Below are 26,386 nucleotides of genomic sequence, written 5' to 3' on the forward strand. Positions count from 1 at the left end.
TAGTTCTTTTTTAAGTTCTAGGGGAGTTAGAAGTTAAGTGCTCAGAGTCATTTTTGATCCACTGGAGATGCATGAGGATATCCGTGAAACTTTCGCCATTACTAAACGAACACATCACGAAACTCGCTGTTCTTTTTTCGATTGCCTGTATTTCTCCTGTCAAACGTTCACGTTAGTGTGTAAGAATGACGAGAGATGCTGAAGGCTCGGTCGAACAAGTGTTTTGCAGATTGGATGGGCTATGCTTTCACAGAATTGTTCTGATGTTTGATAGTCTGGCATCTACTTTTCGCCGATTACGTTTATGATGTTCCATTTCAAATCTCTCACATATTTTCAGATTTCGAATTGATGAGGCTGTTCCCACTGATGCTTTGCCAGTCGTGTAATCAAAAAAGTAACCTATCTTTCTGCCTATTTATACGAAATACGTTATATTTGTTACTTAGGTCTATGACATCTCTCGTTCTGTAGACTGTTGAGCTTTTAGAAAATGTACCAGGTGTACCGGTGTGAAATGAGCGTTAAGATAAAAATGTGTCGATACGGAACATTTGTTGTGAACGAGTCTTTTTTTTGTTTGGTTGGTATAACATCTGTCAAAGATATACATCAAGTCATGGAACAAACAACATCATATGTTTTCATCATGTTAACAATGTCGAATTTTGTACCAGAAAGTGATGATTTTCGGAAAACTTTAATTTTTTGTTTTCATTTGAAAAAAAAAAAGTGCTGCGTAGTCGCATCGAATGCTTGTCGAGGCATATGGTGATCATGCTCTATCAGATGCAACATGCAAAAGATGGTTTCAACTGTTCCGAAATAATGATTTTGATGTAAGAAATGAAGAACGTGGAAGACCACCAAAAAACTTCGAAGACGCCGAATCGCAAGCAAATTGGATGAAGATGATGCTTTAAGTCAGAAGCAAATGGCAGCAATGCTAAATGTTGCACAACAAACAATTTCTGATCTTTTGAAAGCTATGGGAAAGATCCAAAAGTGTGGAAAATGGGTGCCACATGGATTGAATGAAAGACAGATGGAAAACCGAAAAATCATTTGTCAAATTTTGCTTCAAAGACATGAAAGAAAATCAATTTTGCATCGAATTGTTATTGGCGATGAAAAATGGATTTATTTTAAGAATCCTAAACGAGAAAAATCACGGATTAATCCGGGACAACCATCAACATCGACTGCAAAACCAGATCGATTCGGCAAGAAGACAATGCTCTGTGTTTGGTGGGATCAGAAAGGTGTAGTGTATCATGAGCTTCTAAAACCCGGTCATACTGTGAATACTAATCGCTGCAGACAACAAATGATCAATTTGAACTAGCAAAGTAATTTTTTACACGACTAGGCACCTGCAAATAAAGCAAAACTGGTTCAGGGTACAATCAAAACATTTGGCTGGGAGCTGCCACCCCACCCGCCGTATTCACCAGACTTGGCCCCATCCGAATACTATTTGTTTTCATCAATGGGACACGCACTGGCTGTGGAACACTTCGATTCCTAAGAAGAAGTCGAAAATTGGGTGTCTGATTGGTTTGCTTCAAAAGACGAACATTTCTATTGGCGTGGTGTCCACAAATTGCCAGATAGGTGGTTAAAATGTATAGAAAGCAATGGTCAGTACTTCGAATAAAATGTTTTTTCAATTCAAAATTAGTGTTTCATTTTCACAAAAAAAACGCTCATTTTATACCGGTACACCTGGTAGAAAGAGAGAAACGGATATTAGCAGAAGATGAAAAAGTTTCCTTAAAGGTCGTACCGTCCACAATCGATGCGCCGATCAGGCAAAATCACCGTGAGCACTGAAGCAAGCATTCCACGTAATCACCAGATTGAAGACACCCGTTTGGTGGAACATCGTGTTCTGCTGCGTGAATAGGTGCGTAACTGCCTGCTGCATATCCTCTTTCGACAGGAATCGTCGCCCCTTCATGGCCGTTTTTAATGAACTGAAGGCGTCGTAATCGCCTGCTTAGAGAGGAGGACTATGGGGCGGGCTCGAGTGCCTTCCACTTGACGTAATTTCCACGTTACGACGTTTGAGATATGGGGACGTGCTGTATCATGAAGCAGCATCACCCGTTGATGCAGTTTTGGTGGACGTTTCGCCTGAACTGCACGCCGTAATTTCTCCAGCATTGCGCAGTACCATTCCCCAGTGACGGAGGCACCAGTAATAAATTCGCCATGGTTTCCGCCATGGTTTTCGCGCTTACCGTACGCACGTCGGAAAGACACGACCGCCTCACTAATCCCTTGACTACACGTCGGTGTTTGTATACCCGAATCGGAGTCGTTTATGTTGCATATACACTGCAGCAACTTATTCGAACGGAAGCTTTTTGATCGACCCTTAAGGCGGGTCCACACGATACCTTTTTTGTGCTCAAGTTCGCGCATGCGAATGAATCCCAGCTGTGCAACTACGCAAGCGCGTTCGTGCATGTGTAATTTCCTGTAAATGGACTTCTGTGGCAATCTTTTCGCTTTGCAATAGACGACAGGCAGCTGGAACTCATGTGTGTTGAAGTTATGCTGAGAAGCGATTTATGTGCAATAATGTCTGCACGCTTAAATTTATAAGTGATTAGACGCAAAGGAAAGTTGTATGGAATGGCGCGTCTAAAAATTATTTGAATAAAAGTTTGAGATGTGATGCCCTGAGCGTCAAATATTAGAGAAAAGTCTCCGATTATATTAAAGTACAAGAAACCCTGAGTTTCAAAACAGTAGAACAGAGAAGAAACCAGAATTTATGAAAAGTGTATTATATGAAAGCTATGGATGTATATTCAAGACATGGCGACTAAATAACACAACAACTGAGAAGCGTGACATCTGAACAAAAGAAGTGATAGGATGTGTGCAGCTCGTCAAGAAGCTACTAGAAACAGAAATTAATGACAATGATGATACAAAAAATTGAAAATTAGGAAACACAGCATCCCTTCCACTGGATTCTGGCGTGTACGAAATTCCGAAGTTCTTTGAGTCTGAGATTGTTAATCTACATATAACCTTTCATGATTAAAGTTGTGTAAACAACTATTTTTCGATAATAAAATTCAAATGACATATTGAAAGTTAATTAACCTTTACATAACGACGAAGAACCTTCCTTAAGTATTCCTCGGTTTCAGGAACTAGCAGTGAAATGCTTTGTTTTGAAATATCGCTATGAAGTAAATGACTCAAACTGGTATGTGTATAAGTCGCCGGTTGCTAGCTAACGAAAAGTTACTGCCAGCCTGAAAATTTGCAGTTTTCAATGCAGAAAATTTAAAATTTCGCTATGACGTATCCCTGAATTTTGCAAACAAAACGTTGACACTTTGTATGTCTCTTACCTCTGTTATTTAGATACTTCTTCACCCACAATCGCTGTTGCGTTTTCTTTCTCTGTCGTCTTTTCGTCGCAATAAATGAAGCCGAAGTTCCAAAGCAAAGAAGGTAATCCATAGAGGACTGCTTGCGCAATGAGGCAACGTTTGGACACGAGAACGCCCATGCGTGCATGCCTACTTAACACAAATGTTTGTGCATACTCTCTTATTCCTGCACATGTGCGACTGCGCGCTATGTATGAAGCATCAACTGAAGACATCGGTCTTAGAGTTGCCCCTGGCATGCTGCTGCACGCAATACGCGCAAGCCAAATGGGTTGCCTGCCTGCGCCTCAGCGCGGAACCACGGTGTAGGTGTTTCCTTCATACTCATCATTAGTCTAGTTTAGCCAGCAATTTTTCTCTCTAGTACCCGTTTAATTTCACAATATAAGTGCATGTAAATATTATGCGCAAACATGTTGAGTGAGATACGTATTTTTTTTTCTTTTTGTACTTCACGTGAGTGGATCGCGCCAGAGCAAAGTCTACTGAAATACGAGGAGTAGGGTTTCTTCCAAAAAACCTTTGTAATGACAGAGAAACGATCGTTGGAGATCTACTCCGGCACATTTCTGCTGCTGACTGCGTAGACGGGTCAGAGAATGCAAGTGGATACAAGACACTATATTGTGATTTTGAGGATATACCCAGCTTCAACACCCCGTGGTCTGCACGAAACGAAATGATGTTATAGGGAAACAAAGCCAAAGAGTGTCAATAGACAATAGGGTACGGAGGAGCACGGTCAACTTCAGACATTCGGCGTCACTGTCAGAAATGGGCAACATATCCTTGAAGATCGTCTGCTTAACAACGATGGCTTACACTGCAGAACTGTAAAAACACACCCAGTGAATTACTCACCTGTAATGTGTGATAGGTTTATGATTTTTCGAATACATTGTTACCTGTGATAAGTTTCTATTTGCCGTACATATTCGATGTATTATTGGAAGGTGTAGCGGGACTCGCCGGTTTTGTATTTCTACTTGGGAGTTACGTTATAGCTGAGCGCAACTAGTGAAAATTGGCAAGCACCGTTATATGTAGTAGTCAGTAGTATTGTGGATCTGTCGCCAACCATATTACAAATGGAAACTACAAACTACCACACTGCAGAGTACTGTAATTTGCGGGACTTCTAATTAATTCCCAGGCATGCCTATCATAAGAAGCGGAGAGGATACGTAGTATCATTTGAAAGACAGCAGTTTCATTACGATCGCCTTCTCTTATGTCATAATTCAACAACACGTGCAGTGTTAGTCACTTCTTCGTAGCGGAAAGTCGAACCGTGCGTCATTGCCTCCACCCACGCGATGCTTGTCAAAAGCGGAATTGGGGGGGGGGGTTCCCCGTGGTACTTTGGTCGGTCGGCCAGTGGGATTGCAGGGACACAATGATTCGGCATTTCTCGCCTCATCTTCTGCCTGGGCAGCATGCTGGTAACAGGTAGTAATTCAGTCATTTGCCTTGCGGGCGAGAAGGAGGCTTTTGACCGACACACTTAGATGTAAACGTTGCGATGCGTGTGGCTGTACGCATTGCGATTGCTTTCACACGTATGGGCCTCATAATGCTAGCAAATTCTGCCAGGGTTGTCACTATTTCTCGTTGCTATCACGTGCAAATTTCGCGTGCTAAATGTGGGCCTCTGTTCATCCTTATATTTCCCTTATAGCAGTTAGTGATCCGAATTTATTTCAATGATAAGCCGAAGTGACTTAGAGCTTTAAGTAATGTTTCATACACTGGCGTGTGAGGTGTTTTTCTAACGTACTACACTGAAGCGATTAAAAGATACTTCACTTAGAATGTGCATTCACAGCTGCCGGGGCTTAACTATAAATTTAAAATCTTTGTCAATTACATGGGATTTCAAAGCTATTTTTTTATGGAAATTCACTATCTTACATCACTTTTTCTGAATTGTCAATTCTACCAAGAGCAAGCTCATCCATGTTGGAATTAAAAATCTACTACCATCGGACAATGTATCTACTGAGTACAGGGTGACACCTGAGGACCGTTCAGTATTTAAGAATATGACACGAACGATCTTTTGAAGCAAAAAAAAAAAAATCATAAGGACGCATGTACTATTCCGAATTGTTTCTGAGATACGACACATTTAATGTACATTGGTATATATTTCCTTCATTATTCAATACACATGTAGAATCTTAAAAAAAACATTACAACATGCGTTTTACAAACTATCAGTTGTCAAGTACGTATTTATTTTTAACACATTCACCCCTAAGCACTATCGTACATGTCGCTTTATAGAGTCGTGTAATTCACAGCAATTGTTCGAACATCCCACCGTCACGTTCATTGCATTGTTGCGCTCTCGGGAGAAAATGCCGTGTTGCTTGTCTGAGTGCCTCTGCACGTTCCCTAATGATGAGAACGGCGTGCATGTTGTGACCAAGCGGTTCACCTCGTATATCCACCTTGGACTTATTCCAGATCCATGAACAAAAAATTAACGGCTTACGCTCTGGCCATCTTGATGGATGGTTAACTGCACTACCACGATCAATCCAACTGCTGCGGTAAGTGCGATTGAGATATTCCCTCACACGTCTGGTAAAATGTACATTAAATGAGTTCTGTTTCGGAAACCACTCGGAATAGGGCATGTGGCCATACGAAGTTTTTTGCTACAAATAAGAGTTCCTGTCGTATTGATCATTCCATCTGGGATATCCTATATACAGTGCATTTTGTCTAAGGGTCACACTGCACTTGCTTTCCCTTAGAATTTTCTTAAAGTTATCTCCAGCAGTTCAGGTAAGTGTGATGCTGATGCCGCACTCCGAGATCATCTGACGGAGCAGACAATAAATTTTCTGACAACTTACTTCAGTAGAAATTATGATTTCATCTTACTACGCTGTGTCTGGTAATTGCTAGTAAGGTACATTATTGGAGCTAGTCCGATCAACAAGGTGCACCTTGTCGCACATTGAATTAATGCAACGTGGAGTTTAGTGTTGCCACTACCTATTCAAATGGTATTGCAAATGAGTGGATTTCCCCAGCTGTTTCGTGATGCGAAAGCTTTGTCATTTCCCTATTACGAATCGAAAGTCAGATAACGTTTCCCATAAATCATATTTTCTGTTTAAGGATATAGATCATACAATAAACAATGGTCTACTCGTGTATTAATATTAAGTCGTTTGTTCGACATGGAGTGACAGCTTTCGCACTAGCAATTACAAGACGCATGCTTACGCGAAGCCTGGCAGGGTAATGGAACCGCGTTCTGTCACGCAAACTTACCATTACGGTCATGGAAGCACACCTACTACAAACGCGTAATGTAATGCAAGCAATAAATGGACATTTAAATATTTCCATACGAGCTCTGATTTCTCTTATTTTCTTACGATGATAGTTTCTTCGTATGTAAAAGTCTTAGTGTTCAGAGGTGAGAGTTACGGCTAGAAATTTAAAAATTTCGCTCTGCTACAAAGAACTCCTTTGTTTTAATCATCGCCACGACTCGTTTATCATTTATCTCTCCCCTATTTCGCGATAAAACAAAGCGAATTGCCCTTCTCTGGTTTTTTCCGATGACCTCGTGAATCCTATCTGGTAAGGATCAAAGAGACTGCCTACACTGTTGCATCTTCTAAGTGTTTTAATAATAAAGGCCCCTTTGCTTTGCCTTAAAGACAACATTATCTACGTAATGGTCACAGTTTTTCATAACTGTATTCCCTAAGTATTTAATTGAGTTGACAGTCTTCAGATTTGTATGATTTATATGTAACCGAATTTTAACGAATTCCTTCTTTGGAGGATATTATCCTTTTCATTATTTCGATTCAACAGTAGCCTTTCATATCATACTTATATTATGTCTAAATCACTTTACAGATGGTTTTGATTTTCTGATGAATTTAATAGATGGTAAATGACAGAATCCTCAGCAACTATTTTAAGAATCCTGTTCAGATTCTCTCCTAAATTGTTTACATAGACTAGGAACAGCTGAGGATCTATAACAGTTTCTTGGAGAAGGTAAGATGTCACTTCTGCTTTAGCCTATGACTTTCCTTCGATTCTAAAATGTAGAATTTCACGGCCGGAAATATCATGTCCATTATAATTATCCGGGCTGTTATGCCGTGGTCGGTTGATGAATCCTGTGTCGATCCCAACGTTTCGTCTCCGACTGCGGGAGACACTTTCAAGGCGGTCCGTAGCGCGATGGAAGGTCCAACACACCCACTGGCTCGCTACTGACTGCCGCTAAATTCCGTGTCCGCGCGCTCCCACGCCGCGGCGTGACGTCGCGTGTTTTGAAAACGTCAATGCAATTGGCCGCTGTCCGCTGCCGTCGATCGCCGTTGCCATCACCCAGTAGTGGACGGGTGGTACACATCTTCTTCAACACCGGCATCCATATACCGTTTAATTTCACGCCCTCCTCCTTTCGGTTGAAATTATTTGGGTGTTTAGCGATTTCGATTGCCTCCCTGTAGAGCCTTTCACAATATCCGCTTGTGGCCGCTAGTACTTGCGTCTCCTCGAAACGAATATTGTGGTTCCCTGGCTGGAAAGCATGCTTCGCAACAGCTGATCGTTCCGTTTCTCCTCTTTTACAATTTCCCTTGTGCTCTTCCAAACGTTTAGAAACAGTTCTTTTAGTGGTACCCACATAAACATCACCACAGCTGCATGGGATCCTATACACTCCAGCTTTTTCCAATGGTTTGCGAGCGTCCTTGGCAGGCTTAAGGTATTCCTGTATCTTCCTGGTGGGCTTGTAAATAACAGTAATATTCCGCTTCGTCAAGATCCTCCCTATTCTTTCCGTTACATTTTTAACAATCGGCAGGAAAACCTTAGATTTTGCAGTAGCCTGTACGTAAGTGTGATTTCTGCGTGGCTGCCTCAACGCACGTTTTATTTCTGTGGACGAATATCCGTTCTTCGTTAGTGCATTGTGGAGATGTTGCATCTCAGCGTCGAGCAACTCAGGTTCACAAATATTTCCAGCTCTGTCCGCTAACGTCTTGATAACACCCCGCTTCTGTTGTGGGTGGTGGTTCGAATCCCGGTGCAAAGAACGGTCCGTGTGCGTGGGTTTGCGGTATACTGAGTGGCCCAAACTACCATTTTCGTTTCTAAAAACAAGCGCGTCGAGGAAATGTAATTTGCCGTCTACCTCCTCCTCCACTGTAAACTGAATTCTCGTGTTTTTTTTTTTTTTTTTTTTTTTTTTTTTTTTTTTTTTTTTTTTTTTTTTAAATGGCTCTGAGCACTATGGGACTCAACTGCTGTGGTCACAAGTCCCCTAGAACTTAGAACTACTTAAACCTAACTAACCAAAGGACATCACACACATCCATGCCCAAGGCAGGATTCGAACCTGCGACCGTAGCGGTCGTGCGGTTCCAGACTGTAGCGCCTTTAACCGATCGGCCACTCCGGCCGGCAATTCTCGCGTTTATGCTGTTCAGATGTTCGTGGAACCGGCTTAGCTCCTCCCTACCATGTCTCCTCAGCACAAACGTGTCATCCACGTATCGGAACCATACATTTGGTTTTTTGCTGGCAGTACCTAAGGCCTGTTCTTGGAATTTCTCCATAAAGAACTTTGCAATTACAGGACTTATGGGGCTTCCTTTGTCAGCTGGGAGAACCAAGAGGAGGAAATTTTGCTGTTAGTCCACGTTTTGTACCCACGGAAGAAATTATAGCCAGTGTAGAAGCAGGAATTCGCAGTGTGGATTCTGTAACAGCTGAAGAAATCCATATAGAAACAGTGAGAATATTAGCCAATGCAAAACCACCGAAAAGTAATATAACTGTGGGTGAGAGAAGAGCTTTAAAACTCCTGAATGACGACGATAGTATTTTGGTTCTCCCAGCTGACAAAGGAAGCGCAACGGTGGTTATGGATGTGGCCGACTATCAGAATAAAATTACTGATCTACTGGATCCGCAAGCATATAAGAAGCTGAATAAGGACCCCATTAACAACGTTCTCAGAACTGTGTCGCGGTTAATAAAAAAAGTCCTCCATTGAAGAGAGTGTACAGAAAATTCTCTGCAATTCGGTTGCGCTACCAACGAGGCTTTATGGATTGCCCAAAATTCATAAAGAAAATGTGCCGTTAAGACCGATATTAAGTGCCATTGGTTCGCCCACCTATTCGTTAGCCAAGTTTTTGACTACGCTGTTAAAACCACATGTGGGCCGTTCGGACTCTTATATAAAGAATTCGACACATTTCATCAGCAGATTGAATGGCATATTGGTCCAGCCGGAGGACATATTGGTCAGCTTCGATGTGGTATCGCTGTTTACCATGGTTCCTTTTAATGATGTATCGGAACAGCTGGATCGAATTTTTCCTACCGACATTTCTGAACTGTTTAAGTGTTGTTTGACGACCACATATTTCAAGTGGAAGGAACAGTTTTATGAGCAAACGGATGGCGTGGCTATGGGAAGTCCCCTAAGTCCCGTAATTGCAAATTTCTTTATGGAGAAATTCGAAGAACAGGCCTCAGGTACTGCCAGCAAAAAACCAGATGTATGGTTCCGATACGTGGATGACACGTTTGTGCTGTGGAGACATGGTAGGGAGGAACTAAGCCGGTTCCACGAACATCTGAACAGCATTAACACGAGAATTCAGTTTACAATGGAGGAGGAGGTAGACGGCAAATTACATTTCCTCGATGTGCTTGTTTTTAGAAACGAAAATGGTAGTTTGGGCCACTCAGTATACCGCAAACCCACGCACACGGACCGTTCTTTGCACCGGGATTCGAACCACCACCCACAACAGAAGCGGGGTGTTATCAAGACGTTAGCGGACAGAGCTAGAAATATTTGTGAACCTGAGTTGCTCGACGCTGAGATGGAAAATCTCCACAATGCACTAACGAAGAACGGATATTCGTCCGCCGAAATAAAACGTGCGTTGAGGCAGCCACGCAGAAATCATACTGACGTACAGGCTACTGCAAAATCTAATGTTTTCCTGCCGATTGTTAAAAATGTAACGGAAAGAATAGGGAGGATCTTGACGAAGCGGAATATTACTGTTATTTACAAGCCCACCAGGAAGATACAGGAATACCTTAAGCCTGCCAAGGACGCTCGCAAACCATTGGAAAAAGCTGGAGTGTATAGGATCCCATGCAGCTGTGGTGATGTTTATGTGGGTACCACTAAAAGAACTGTTTCTAAACGTTTGGAAGAGCACAAGGGAAATTGTAAAAGAGGAGAAACGGAACGATCAGCTGTTGCGAAGCATGCTTTCCAGCCAGGGAACCACAATATTCGTTTCGAGGAGACGCAAGTACTAGCGGCCACAAGCGGATATTATGAAAGGCTCTACAGGGAGGCAATCGAAATCGCTAAACACCCAAATAATTTCAACCGAAAGGAGGAGGGCGTGAAATTAAACGGTATATGGATGCCGGTGTTGAAGAAGATGTGTACCACCCGTCCACTACTGGGTGATGGCAACGGCGATCGACGGCGACGGACAGCGGCCAATTGCATTGACGTTTTCAAAACACGCGACGTCACGCCGCGGCGTGGGAGCGCGCGGACACGGAATTTAGCGGCAGTCAGTAGCGAGCCAGTGGGTGTGTTGGACCTTCCATCGCGCTACGGACCGCCTTGAAAGTTTCTCCCGCAGTCGGAGACGAAACGTTGGGATCGACACAGGATTCATCAACCGACCACGGCATAACAGCCCGGATAATTATAATGGACATTTCCTTCGACTACCATGACGTTTCTTACAGGAAATCACGAATCCAGTCACACAACTGAGACGATATTCCCCAGGCACGTAATTTGATTAGAAATCTCTTGTAAGGAATAGTGTCAAAAGCCTTTTGGAAATACAGAAATACAGAGATAGCCTGTCGATAGCATTCACTACATCGTGCTAATAAAGAGCTAGATGTGTTTCACAGGAACTATGTTTTCTGAGCCCGTGCTATGTATTAATAGACCGTTTTTTTAAGGCAATTCATAATGTTGGAAGAGAGTATTTGTTCTAAACTGCTACGACAAATCAACGATATTTGGGTCTGTAATTCAGCGGATTACAAAAGATGTTCAAATGTGTGTGAGTACCTGAGGGACCAAACTGCTGAGGTCATCGGTTCCTAGACTTACAAATTACTTAAACTAACTCATGTTAAGAATAACACACGTACCCGTGCCCGAGGGAGGACTCGAACCTCCGGCAGAAGAGGGCGCGCAATCCGTGACGTCGCGCCTCAAACCGCGCGGCCACTTCGCGCTGCCGCGGATTGCCCTTACTTCCTTTCTTGAGTACTGGTACAGTACAATTTTCCAGTCTTTGGTACACATCCTTCGTCGAACGACTGGTTGTATACCACTATGTATGGAGCTACTATATCAGAGTACTCTGAAAGGAAACTAACTGCTGTGTTCTCTGGTCCGGAGGCCTTGCCTTTATCTAGCGATTTAAGCTGCCTCGCTACACCGAGGATATCTACTTCTAACTTTCACATGTTGAAAGCACTCCTTAATTGGAATTCTGGAATGTTTACTTCGTCTTCTTTGGTGAAGGAATTTCGAAAAACTGTGTTTAAATGGCTCTGAGCACTATGGGACTTAACATCTGAGGTCATCAGTCCCCTAGAACTTAGAACTACTTAAGGCTACCTAACCTAAGGACATCACACACATCATGCCCGAGGCAGGATTCGAACCTGCGACCGTAGCGGTCTCGTGGTTCCAGACTGTAGCGCCTACAACTGCTCGGCCACTCCCGCCGGCGAAACTGTGTTCAATACCTCTGCTCTAGTGGCATTGTCATCGGTAACATTACCATCGTTATCACGCAGTGAATGTGTTCATCATGTTACCACTGGTGTACTTGACATACGATAAGAATCTCTTTGGTACTTCTGTCAGATTTATATGGATTAATAAGTTCGAACGTCACGGAAACATCACCAGTCGCGGGGATTTAGCGTTCTTTTAAATTTGTTGCGGTTTTCTCCTTGCTTCTGCAACAGTTTTTTGACCTGTTTTGTGCACCACGGAGTATGCGTATCGTTTATTAATTTACTTGGTGTATATCTCTCAGTTTCCGCCGATGCTATTTCTTTAAGTCACATTGGTCTACACTTACACAGTTAGTTTTGAAGGAGTGGAGACTGCCTCATAGGAAGTCGTCAAGATTTTTATCTATCTTTTTAAATACACATGTTTTGCGTTTATTTTTGGTGGATCTGGATGTTATGGTGTTCAGTCTTGCTGAAACGACCATGTGGTCACTAATCCCCGTATCCGTCATAATGCTCCCTATTTGCTAGGGATTATTTGTTGCAAAGAGATCAAGAGTATTTTCGCAATCGTTCTCATTGCGAGTAAGCTCCTGAACTAATTGTTCAATTTATTTTCGGGAAAAGCTATTAGTACGATTTCAGAAGATGTTTTATGACTACCACTGACTTTGAACATGTCTTTTCGCCAACGTAGGCGAGGGTAAATTGAAGACACCACCGACTATAATTTTATAAGCGGAAGTGATGCGTACGAGACCATTTAAGACCGGCTCTAGAAAGTTAATAAGCAGGATTCACGGAATACTTTGAGTGTGTCTTCAAGCGTCCATCCTTTCACGTGCTTCTACACCACCGTGGCGCTCTCTCATGGACCAGACAGATCTGTGACCATTCGTGCTGCTCTTCTCTGTATATCTTTAATATTGCTTGTTAGTACTGGTCTCATACGCTTCAGCAATATTCTAGGTTGTCACAAGAGTCTTTTGCATGGAATCTCCTGTGAAGACTGATTGCACTTCCTTTGTATTCTACCAATGAAACGCAGTCTGATACCTGCGTTACCTACGACTGAGCCTATGTGATAGCTCCATTTCACATCCTTTCAAATTTTTATCCGCAGGAATCCGGCCAACTCCAGCTGTGACCCATGAATAAAATATTCATAACTGCGTTTTTTTCATTATGCGATCTGTAATATTTTACATCCCTGCAAGTTCAAATCAAATTGTCAGTCTCCTCATCACTTTGAAACATTATTAGATTCCGACCGATGTTTGTGTAGCGCTTTCAAAAAGCTTTATAGATAATTGCATCATCTGCAATAACATTACACGACACAAAACAAAGTAACTGAAACCTTTATTCCAAATGGCCTTCAGAACGACAAGCGACCATTTGGAATACGTATCTAATTTATTATTAATAATACCTTGTGATAATTCACCTACAATTAAACTCTAATGTACCGGCCGGCCGGGGTGGCCGAGCGGTTCTAGGCGCTACAGTCTGGAACCGCGCGACCGCTACGGTCGCAAGTTCGAATCCTGCCTCGGGTATGGATGTGTGTGATGTCCTTAGGTTAGGTTTAAGTAGTTCTAAGTTCTAGGGGACTGATACCCTCAGAAATTAAGTCCCATAGTGCTCAGAGCCTTTTGAACCTTTTAGAACATACCGCTGCCTTGTTATTGGAGGGCGATGTCGTCATACAAAATATGACACCAATATTTGTCTCATCGTTACTGTTTCACAATCAATAAAATGTTTACACACATTTCTTTTGTTTATACAGTTGTACATATACTACGGATTGTATGATAATTATACTGTATAGAGAATGTTCTCGTGGTCACATTCATTTAGTTACAATACTCCACTAATAGATGACATGCAAGTCGCTGATTTGGTTGGCGCTAAACGCGTGTCTGTTGATTGACATTTAGTATACACAAAAGTAGCTATGTTTAAGGTATTGTACTGTTGTTAATATTGTTGCATTACAAAAGATATATTGAAAATTAATAACGTATGAACCGAGGAGTTTTGCCTGTAGTTTCCCTAAATTATTTTCAATCATTTTAATTAGACATGTTGCAGTATATAACTTTAATCAAGTCGACAAAGGCTGCGTCCATGAGTTTGTTGATACTATAATCATAAACGCTTCATAAAGAGAGACCTTTCTTAAGGAGTTTAAGTTGAGATGGCTGTTTTGCAAAGACTACCCCCAATGTGCGTCAACCCGAAAAGCAGAGATGTCAGTTGGGTTTCCGCTGTATCTGTGATAGGCGTTTCTCATAGCGCTCCTTCAACGTTGCTGATAGGAGCACGCCACCAACTCCAGGCTCTCCTGTGGTGCGTTACAGCTGAAATTTATAGCAATTTTTCTTATTTGTTGTCTTCTTAATCGCTTAACTGAAATTTGAAGCGAGAGATTACGTATATAAAAAGATAGCTCGGTCGGTGGGAACAAGTCTTGCAAAAGTCGCGTTTGAGTCTTGGTCCGGCACACACTTTTAATCTGCCGACTAGAAGATTAATTATGGGATTATTTCTCTTGACGACGTTTTTGCTGGAATGTTGACCACATTGACATTTTTGACAGTGTTGCTGCCAGATTTCTTGTTTTTGGTCCCTTTATTATAAATCATAGCATAAAATTAGAAATTTGTTATAATTGCAAGTTTCATTGTTTTCATTATTAAGTCATCCACTCTTACAGGGGCACGTTATCTGAACCACATCTGGATAACAATCGACGTTCATATCACCTAGTCTAGCACCTGGCCTCCGTATTAGGGGAAGTCCTGGTACTCCTAGCTTCGAACAGTGGTTTGTTCTGAGCAGGAGCCATTTCTAAACTCCAGCACCAGTGCAAGCACCCATCATGTCCTGCAGTGTGAAGTACGGACTAACAACACCTCTCACGCTATTATGGCTCTGACAACAGCGCCTTTAGGAGTGGCAGCCAGCCGGGGTGGCCGAGAGGTTCTAGGCGCTACAGTCTGGAACCGCGTGACCGCTACGGTCGCAGGTCCGAATCCTGCCTCGTGCATGGATGTGTGTGATGTCCTTAGGTGACTGATGACCTCAGCAGTCCCATAGTGCTCAGAGCCATTTTGATTTAGGAGTGGCTACTAGTCATCTGTTCCTGCAGAGTTTTTCTGTGCACGAGTGTTGCAAGTAAGCAACATCACCGTTTTAATGTTCTTAAAAGTAACTGATATTATTCTCTATATTGTACGATGTGATACTGTCTTCCGCAAAAAATTAACATAGGAATGTTAAACTGCAACAGAGATACGTTCGTGTTTTATCGGGCACACCGATATCGGTTTGTGCGAAACAAAACAGATAGCATAAAACTTAAATTGTTACGGTTTTATGTCCCTTAACAGGCAAACAAGGAAACGTCAGGATATAAATGACACGAAAATACCGCGAAGGACGCCGTATAAATATTCAGATCAAAGTAGTACGTCAGGTGATAAGTCTTAAAGCTCTAAACGGAAAACAAGCAGGTGGGCATGAAATCTGTTTTGGAAACAATAAGTTTTTTCCGAGAACATTCCGTGCTGAACAGGAAACAAGTGTGTACGACCATGTTAAATATATAGTTAGCCAGCTGATGTCTTTGAGTTAACGTGACTTGTTGAAGTGTGGGAGAATGCAGAGCAACTGAAAATAAACGACCTGCTCAATAATACAAAAATGAAAATGGTTAAAGACTTTTACTGTGATTTAATAAAAGGGAATGAACAACGACTTCGCTGCAGCCAGCAGCTCTAGGCAAGGGGTACGTTGCCAGATCCTTTGATAAACTACCGGAGCTGATTGAGGAGTTCAAGTTTGTAACCACTTACGATAAAATTAAAAAGATTTTGCTTCAAAAATGGCTTTTTTTACATATCAAAATTTCGTGTCCGATATAAATTTTCTAAAATTTACGAGTATACGACCAAAATGCAAAGGAGGAAAAAATGATATTAAAAGGAAAGAACGTACATTCTTATGACATTGAGATTTCTAATTGTGTTAGTAACGTATCACAGAAACGTTTAGTGTAAAGAATTCCTAGTTCAAAGGCGATGAAAAGGAAGTCGTTCGAAAACGGTAAAGTCCACGACTGTTATACCAATAAGACAAAAGCGGTTTGAGCACTCAAGCAGTCAAACCACCGAAGCAGCAGACTAAAGATACCCGTTTAGTAAAACACCGTGTCCTGCTGCGCGAAGAAACTTGTAACCGGCCGCTACATTTTCTCGCCCGACAGCTATCGCCTACCCTTCGAGGCCTTCTATAAGGGATCGAAGTTGTGATAATCGGGGGGGGGGGGGGGGGGGGTGAAGGATGAGGACCACAGGGTGGGTGGTCGACTGCCTCCCACTTCTGCCTTATGAAGTCTGCAATAAGAGGAAGTGCGTTATCACGAAGGAGCAGCACCCCTTCCTGCAGTTTTCATTCCACAACGGTGCTTTTCGACAGCCATGCTGCCCCAGACACATTCTTCATCCTCCGATGAATATCCACCGTTGTCTGTCCTTCAACAGGCAAGAAAATAGTAACAGCACGTCGATTCTGTTTGAACGAATTTCATAATAACGTCGCCAGTTTCACGTTGCTACATTTACCGCGCGCCTTGAATCGCACGAGTATTATACTAAATCCTTTCCTACATGTTGGTGCTTATATTTCCGCGTAGGAATCGTGCTACGTTGCATATGCGCTGTAGCAACATCTTCAAACGAAAACTTTTTGATTGCCCTTTATATGTTGACAACCCCACCTTCCATTATGACATTTTCGCATGGCTGCACACATACTCGGGCTGCCTACCGCACGACGAACTGACGCCCCAGATCACACGATCCCATAGAAATAGTCAAGAAATACGTAGGAATGAACATCCGCGCAATTTGGTTCCTTTTCGCCGACTAATCAACGAAGAGTGCGTTAAGCTGGATATGACGTGCATGAAGACCCATGTAGCCTCTCTTTCTCAGCGAATGTAGCCTAGTGTCAAGGCTACAAGTGGTGTTGCATGGCATTCACGGGATACCTGCTGACGTTGACGATTTTGTCCGGTCTGGTTATACAGCAACGTTGGAGCGCTGTTACAGGTAACGCCTGTCACAAGTACTGAACGGCAGCCCACTCGCCGAGCCTGCGCTGCGGATTGCCGCGTTACAGGGGCAGCCCAATCTACGCGTCCAACAGAGACGCTTCCGTATTATAAGGGGCGATCAAAGTGTATTTGCAACGTAGCGAATCTCCGATAAGAGTATAAAAGCACAAACGTTAAGGCAGGGGATCCGTGTGGCATTCTTGTCTATACCCAGATCAGAATAACAAAGCAATTGACAGCAAAGCACAGATGAGCTTGGAAGGCGGCAATGTTGTTTCGCCGGTGCGTGCGCGGGCTGTATGGCTGCTGCAGTAGCAGCTGGACTGCTTTCTCACGCCACTTTTTAACGTGCAATATTGAATTCGCTTTACAGAATCGTAATATATTAGTGGCTTAACAAACTCACTCCCGTGTATAAAATGTCACCGTGTTCCTATTATTTATATACCTTAACAAAAGCAAAAGGTAGCGCATCGTCTTTTACTGTAATCAGAATGAATCAAGGTAAGATGTAGTAAGGGGTGGATCTGGATCGTTCATGTAAACACAACAACGACATTACAATATAAACTGACGAATACTTACCAGTCACTGTAGTGTGCATGTAGAGTGTCATACTTGTCCAGAGGAGTATTCCTTAGTGATGAGATAAGATTTATTGTCCAAATGCAGTATACACAATTCGGTCAAAATTACGAAAGACAAACTCAAAAATAAAGACGAATTAAGGTAGAAGGTAAATGCCATTTAGTTCAGAATCATTTTCTACCTCGACACTGACGTTATCTGAGCTCTGGCCCGTGGACGAGCCACTGCAATAGCCCAAGGATATAATATTGTATTTTCAGTATTACTCTCTACGCTCACTTCACTTTTTCATGCTTCTGTAACAACCGTTTCTGTGAGGCGTACAACTTTACTCCATTTCTCCGGCGTCTTTTGCGCCACTGCTTCCTCTAACAGTCTTACAGTCTCTGAATTTCTGCTACAGTGAAGGTTTTATTATTTGTTGCCGCCTAATGTTTAATCTGTGCCCAAATCATTTAGATGGCGTTAATGTGGCAGTGATATGGTGGAAGCATAAAAACCCTGTGGCCTCATTCTTTAGCTACCTCGTCCACAACATACTATTGAAACTGTGGCTTGTTTTTTCCTTCACTATTTCCATGAGCTCTGCCTTACATAAACCGTCCTCAATTTTCACATTCTGGTGTTTCAACCATTCACCAAATTCAGCTTGTTTCGCTGCCATTGTTGAAGCTTCATCTTTTATAAGTGAATGATTAGGGGCATTACCTGTTACGATGAGACGACCGATTTCAATTTTCCGATAGCTGCCCCTCGAACCACCTCAGAAAGTGACTTGGTTCATCTCCTCATGGTAATCACTTGCTTTCCTCGATTTGTAAACGAGGTGAGAGTTAGGTGCGAAACCATAAGAAGTTCCAGCTAGGAAGTCAATAATTTTTGCCCTTTCTCGCGGGAGCAGCAGAACTTCCTCATATGCTGTTATCTGTCCGGTCTTCTCTGACGGAACGACCGGCGTTCATCCAGGTTTCATCGAGGCATGCAGTATCTTCAAACGACTCTATAACGATATTTTTTTTCAAAATCAACCACGCCACAGTACAGTGTCACCTCTCTCCGTTATAATTTTCCGTCCATTACTTTTTTTGCACTGAAAACCAAGGGCTCTGAGAACCGTTAACAAACTTGTCTTGCTGCCGTTGAATAGCTTTGCTCCACGAAGAGTGACGCAGAACTTTTTTTTAAATAGTTGTATGTTCTTTTCTGTCGTAAAATCTTTGTATGTGGCGACGAATAGCATCTCCTTGAAAAGAGTCTAAGTTTGTTACTCATGGTTCTGTCATTCTCTTTTTATCGGGTGTCCGCAGTTCGGATGAACCAGGCTCTTCCCTTCTGTACAGTACTTACAAATTTTGATGACAGTATTTTTATGTATCTTCAAAGCGTCTGCAGTGCTTTCCACCACCTTCGTTAGAAGCAATAGAGTTAATCCTTCTGGAAATATTCACACACAAACTCACGTGTCCGACCACTCAGAACATGGGCAGGTCGCTGAACTTTCTACTTAGCATCCACAATTTTTTCCCACTTCCACTACTAGCTTCAGACATTCTGTAAACTCGTCGCACAGAGAAACAAAGCACCTAAGAAATGGACCGCAACTACGTTACTGGCTACAATAGCTGCTACCTGCAGTAACAAAGAGACGTGGCAACGGTGAACGGAAAAGGAGATACGGCCAAGCGAGTTCTCTGGTTGGCTGTTGCTGTCGTAGCAGAACTATAAACAGCAAATCGTCAATCACTTTGTTAGTCTGACCCGGCTGCAGTATCGAATTGTACCGAGCAGCGAAAACTGTAACAACTGTGAAGTTAAATCCACTTTGAGTATACACCGAAGCAACCGACAATGCCGATAAAGAGTCAAAGAAACCGGCAGCCACGGCGACAAAGGATTAAAGGATGCCACCCACAGCAGAAAATGGGGCATTTTTTATGGAAGAGTTGCTGAGACCACAGCTTTTCACTAGTGTGTATGTATTCCAGTCTTGTATGAATCCGTCTCGTCCTCCTCCTCCCCTCTCCCTGTTCCATTTCCTCCTCCACATTTCCTGTCCTCCTGTTCCCCTCCCTATCCATCTCCCACCCCACTCTGTCCATCTCGTCCAGTCCCTATCCCTACTCTCTGTCCATTTCCTCTTCTACTCTTCTTTCTGTCCATCCCCTCCTATTTCCTTTCTCCGTACGTCTCCTCTACCCCCTCTCTGTTGTCTCCTGGACCCCTTCCCTCTGTCCCTCTCGTCCTGAGTCCATTTCGTCTTCCCACATCTTTCTGTCAACCTCCTCTATCCTCACTATCTGCTTCTCCCTCTCTCTCATTCCACTATGGTCCAACACCCTCTGTCCATTTACTCCTTTTACTTCTGCCCATCTCGTCCACGTTCCACCCTTTCCTACCCTCTATCTACTCCTCACTCCCTCAATCTCCTCCCACCTTATCCCTGTCCACTTTCTCCAACTCTATCCAGACCCTCTTACCCCTTCTCTCAGTCCATCACCACCTCTTTCCTTTCTCTGTCCATCTCTCCCCTCTGTCCATCTCCTCCACCCCTCCCTTTGTCCAACTCCTCTCTCTTGATTCCCTCTTCCCCACCCTCTCTGTCTATCTGGTCCTCTTCCCTTTCTCTGTCCATATTTTCCTACCCCCTGCCTCTGCTCATCATCTCCTTCCCCTCCTATCTGTGTCAATGTCTACCAAGCCCCACACTGTATGTCCACCCTCTGCTCCTCTTTCTCTCTCCATATGATCACCATCATCTCAATCGGAGACTACTGCTTGTTACCTCCACAGAGTTTCTTTGTAGAAAGAAACTAATATGTGTAGTAAATTTGGTTGAAATCGACCCATGAGTTTACGATGAGCTTTTTGCTCAAATTTGTACACTTTTTTCACCGGTATCTCTAGTCAATTTTCCCCAGTTTTGTTTCACGCAGCTCAGTGTTTATAACGTTATATCTCCTGAACAACGAGACCTACAATGATAAAATTTTGCATGTGGATACTGTACGTAAAATGTGTTGCGAATAGAATTAGTAGAAAATAAGCAATAAATTAAAACATCATGCCAGCCACATCAGTTTTTGACTGCCACTCAGTACTTACGTCTTATCTCCTGGAGTATAAGTCGTACAATCACATATTTTTGCCAGTTCCTTCAGCGGTATGTGTGAATACTGTCATCAAAATGAGTTACGAATAGAGTTATTGGTAAAGAAGTAATAATGTAAAACGTGAAGCTACGTGCAGCAGTTTTATTGCATAAACACAAAAGATGTATTAAGGGATAATCTTCTTTCCTTTTAGTGGTAAGGATAACCCTCTTTCCTTATATCATTTTGTCGGGGGTGTCAGCGAGAAAAAGCGTTGCTGGGGTTTGAAATTTTGTGCAAAGTTGTTCAATAGCAGTAACCACTCTCTTTGTTAAATACTGGATGAATATAGTCTGGCTATTTCCGCGTCGTGCGATAATATACTTTTTCACCCCCACCCCTTTGAGAGAGAAGTGGTTCTTACCCTCACGGTGGATCTTTCTAGACAGTAAGTGATTCTAAGTTTAGTTGAAATCGATCCAGTAGTTTAGGAGAAGACTTGGAAAGTTCATATATACCTACATACATATACACTCTTTTACAGTATGTATGGATTATTCATAGAATAGAGTTAAATGAAAAAATATGTAGTTATTATGATAAGATAAATGTTAAAATACGTACAATGATGGGTGATTCGCAAATTGGGCTACACCAAGAGACTATTTGGCGATAAATGTTTGTGTGTCGAAGATTAGAAGACATTAACTATCTCGAGACAAACCTGACATGTATTTGCGACACACTAATGTCTCACCGCACCACGAAAGGGAACTGCGTCTGTTAGACAACATAATGCGCTTGTGTTCTAGTATATAAAACATGTTTGTAATTGCAGTGAAACCACATTTATACAATTCTCAGCTCCATGTTTTTATAGCACTTACACATTATAAAGACTACAAAATCGTCTCGAAACGTTTCGTATATGGTGTGGCCAGTGATTGTTGGTTTGCCGTCTGTATGCAAGGTCGTAGTTATTATTGCGGTCCTTAAGTACAGAACAAATGGCGACACTGCTGTTGTTGACCTTGTGTCAGTCGGTTTCAGATCGTGAAAGTTGGTGGAACATTGCTCCCAAAAACGGCCTTCACACGACGCCAATCGAGGGTGCTGTTGACGGACCAAGCAGCGGGTAGCCGCTTATGAACAGTCTGCGCGAAACGTCAGCGAAAACAGCAGCAGCAGAAGCGGCAGTGTGAAAGTTGCCCACAGCAACAGCTGCACATGTTCTCAGTGGTGGCATGACGTGCTGCGCCGTGCGAATGAACGAGCGCCGCAGAGTAGCGTGTAATGTGGCCCTAAGGAGGGGGAATGTGGCCCGCGCTCCGACAGTCAAGTAATACATACCAGTGGCACTTGACGGTAGTGTAAGCAGGTGCAGAGTGCGCTGAGTGAAACTAGGGGTGTTTTTGCGAGGGGCGAACTCAATTTGTTTAGTTTTTTAGTTATGTAGTTTCCAGTTTCCTTGCATGCGAAAGTGATGAGTTCGTCTCGAAATAAAAGATGTCTTTCCATGCATGAGAAAGTAAACATAACTGAAGAAGTGCAAACAGGTACTAGTGAACCTAAAGTGGGCATCGAAAAGCGTCTCAAAGTTCCACTACCATACTCGCCAGTGATACGCAGATAGCGTCTAGTGCTTCTAAAGCCGGGCCAAGCGGTGATAAACGCATGCGTATCCAGGGTGGAAAGCCTGTAGACGTGGAAAAATGCCTCCAGACTTGGTTTCAGTAACAGCGTGCAGCTAGTGTACATATTTCAAGCGCAATACTGAAGGAAAAGGATTTAGAGTTCGCAAAGAAGGTAAATGTTAAACACTTACATGCTTCTTCTGGTTGATTACACCGCTTCAAAGTAAGATGTGGCACTACTGGCTGCAGAGTTTGTAGGGAGGCTAACGGTGTCGATAATGTTACCGTAGAATGTTGGAAAGAGCGTGCTATATCAAGTATAGTTATAAAATACAGTCTGAAAGAGTCTAACAACATAAAGATTCAAAGGACAACATAACATAGCAATAAATGAAACAGCCGAAAGGTATAAACCAACGTCAAAAAAATGAGATCGGCAGGAAGCACAAAATAGTAAATCAGGAGTGGCTAGAGAACAAATGTAAGGGTGTAGAAGCAGATATTACTAGAGGTAAGATAGATACTGCATACAGGAAAATTAAAGAGTCGTTTGGAGTAAAGAGAACCACCTGTATGAATATCAACAGCTCAGATGGAAAACCAGTCCTAAGCAAAGAAGGAAAAGTAGAAAGGTGAAAGGGGTGTTCAAATGGCTCTGAGCACTATGGGACTTAACTTCTGTGGTCATCAGTCCCCTAGAACTTAGAACTACTTAAACCTAACTAACCTAAGGACATCACACACATCCATGCCCGAGGCAGGATTCGAACCTGCGACCGTAGCGGTCACGCGGTTCCAAACTGAAGCGCTTAGAACCGCACGGCCACACCGGCCGGCTGAAAGGGGTGTGTAGAGGGTCCATAAAAGGGAGATACACTTGAGGACAATATTATGGAAATGAAAGAGACATAGAGAAAAGTGAGAAAGGAGATATAAACTGCGTGAAGAATTTGACAAAGCACTGAAAGAGTTGTCGAAACAAGGCCTCGCGAGTAAACGTTCCATTAGCCTTGGGAGAGCCAGTCATGACAAAACTATTCCATCCGGTGGGCAAGATGTATGAGACAGGCGAAATACCCACAGACTTCAAGAAGAGTATAATAACCCCATTTCTAAAGATAGCAGGTGCTGACATGTGTGAAAATTACCGACTACCGGTTTAATAACTCACGGCAGCAAAACAGTAAGACGAATCCTTCACAGAGGAATGGAAAAACTGGTAGAAGCTGACCTCGGGGAATATCAGTTTGGATTCCAGAGAAATTTTGGAAAACGTGAGGCCATACTGACCCAACTACTTACCTTTGAAGCAAGCTTTTACAGCAAGCGTTTGACAATGTTGACTGCAACACTCTCATTCAAATTCTAAAGATGGCAGGGGTAAAATACAGGGAGCGAAAGGCTGTTTACAATTTGTATGGAATCCAGATGGTAGTTATAAGAGTCGAGGGGCACGAAAGGGAAGCAGTGGTTAAGAAGGGAGTGAGATAGGGTTGTAACCTATCCCTGATGTTATTCGATCTGTATGATCAAGCAATAAAGGAAGAAAAAGAAAAATTTGGAGGAGGAATTAAAATCCACGGCGAAAAAATAAAAACTTTGAAGTTTGACAACGACACTGTAATTCTGTCAGAGACAGCAAAAGACTTGGAAGAGCAGCTGAACAGAATGGACAGTGTCTTGAAAGAGAGCAAAACGAGGATAATAGAATGTAGTCGAATTAAATCAGGTGGTAATGAGGGAATTAGATTGGGAAATGAGACACTTAAAGTAGTAAATGAGTTTTGCTATTTGGGGAACAAAGTAGCTGATGATGGTCGAAGTAGAGAGGATATAAAATGTAGACTGGCAATGACTAGGGAAGTGTTTCTGAAGAAGAGAAATTTGTCAACATCGAGTATAGAATTAAGTATCAGGAAGTCGTTTATGAAAGTGTTTGTAAGGAGTGTAGCCACGTATGGAGGTGAAACACGGGGAATAGGGAGTTTAGACAAGAAGAGACTAGAGATTTTGAAATGTGGTGCTATAGAAGAATGCTGAAGATTAGATAGATAGATCACATAACTAATGGGGAGGTACTGAACAGAATTGAGGAGAAGAGAAATTTGTGGTACAACCTGACTAAAAGAAGGGATCCGTTGGTAGGTCACATTCTGAGGCATCAAGGGATCGCCAATTTAGTAGTGGAGCGTGGGGGATAAAAATCGTAGGGGGAGACCAAGAGATGAATACAGTAAGCAAATTCAGAGGGATGTAGGTGGGAGTAATTAATCGAAGATTAAGGGACTTTCACAGCATGGACATCTGCATCAAATATGTCTTTGGACTGAAGACGACAACAACCACAACAACATTTACATGACTTTTTTTAAATTGTTGCCGTGCAAAACATTTGCGTTTAAAGCCTATCGCTGCTTTGGGGGAAAGACACGCAAGCAAAGGGTGACAGTACTCCTTACCTAAACGCAGATGGCTCTGATAAACTACGCCTACTAGTGATTGAGAAGTCAGCAAAGCGTCTATGTTTCTAGGGCGTACAGTCGTATCCCAACAAGTATGAGTCAAACAAGAAGGGGTGGATGACTGCAATCTCTTCAAGAGTCACCTCGATGAGCTTAACGCCCGCATGCGCCGTGAGAGGAGGAAGATACTTTTGCTCCTAGACAATTGTTCCTCTCATTCTCCGGCACTACATTTCAGCAACATAGAACTGGTATTTTTCCAGCAAACTGTACGAGTAATATTCAACCTCTGAACTTGGACAAAAGTACAGGAAAATGTTAGTTCAACGTGTCATCGGACATCACGACAGTGGGACGGAAGACCGCAAACTGGACGTGTCGCAGGTAAACCAAAGATTTGCACTGTTGGTTAGGACACTCTTTACACCAACGTTACGTATGTATAACATTCCCTCTCAGTGCCCTCTGAACTTCACTAACGCTTCTAGATTAGATCCATAAATTACATTAAATTCACCATTTGGTTCCTTTGACAGGGTACGGCCTATTTCCTTCCCCATTCTTCGCTAATACCATGTGACCGATGACCTCGGCTTTCGTCCCCTTCCCTACATCAACCAACCATCCAACAATGTCTGTACCTTCCATTTTGCACGCACTTGATTTTAACAGAAATATAGGTAAAAAGTTTCATTTTTAACGTTAATCTGACTTGTACATTTATTTTACCATCCCTTTAAAAAACGTATAAGCGAGGATTTACTGTAATTTATAACTATGAATAACGTTCTGTCTTGATGAACCATACTTAAGAAGCGATACAACAGTGGCCTTATAGGACACTTCCTTCGCGGAACAGTTACTTTCCTAGATTTCTTTCTATGAATCTCAGTCTGGCAACAGCTTTACCTACTATTTGTTTCATATGGTCACTCCACTTAAGGTCGCTATGAATGTAATGAATGCTTGGTACCTCCCAGTACTCATTACACGCGCAATCTGTTCTTTTTAACTTTCATTTAATGTATCTTACTCCATTTGGAACGGGTAAAAATTTGCCCATGTCTCCTGCCGATCCGTCGATGGTTTCCGTAATTGTGCAATTTGAATTTTATTACTTCTTATAAAACCACCATAGGAATTTTAAAGGCCTGCACATTTGTGAAGTTCCTTTCGATTGGACTAACATTAAACATAGAAACTGCTGCTAATGTTAACTCAAATTTATCAGTCTAGTCATGGATTACTTGCTCATAACTAACTTAGA

The sequence above is a fragment of the Schistocerca piceifrons genome, chromosome 9 (genome assembly GCF_021461385.2).
Source record: "Schistocerca piceifrons isolate TAMUIC-IGC-003096 chromosome 9, iqSchPice1.1, whole genome shotgun sequence".
In the NCBI taxonomy this organism is placed as follows: Eukaryota; Metazoa; Arthropoda; class Insecta; order Orthoptera; family Acrididae; genus Schistocerca; species Schistocerca piceifrons.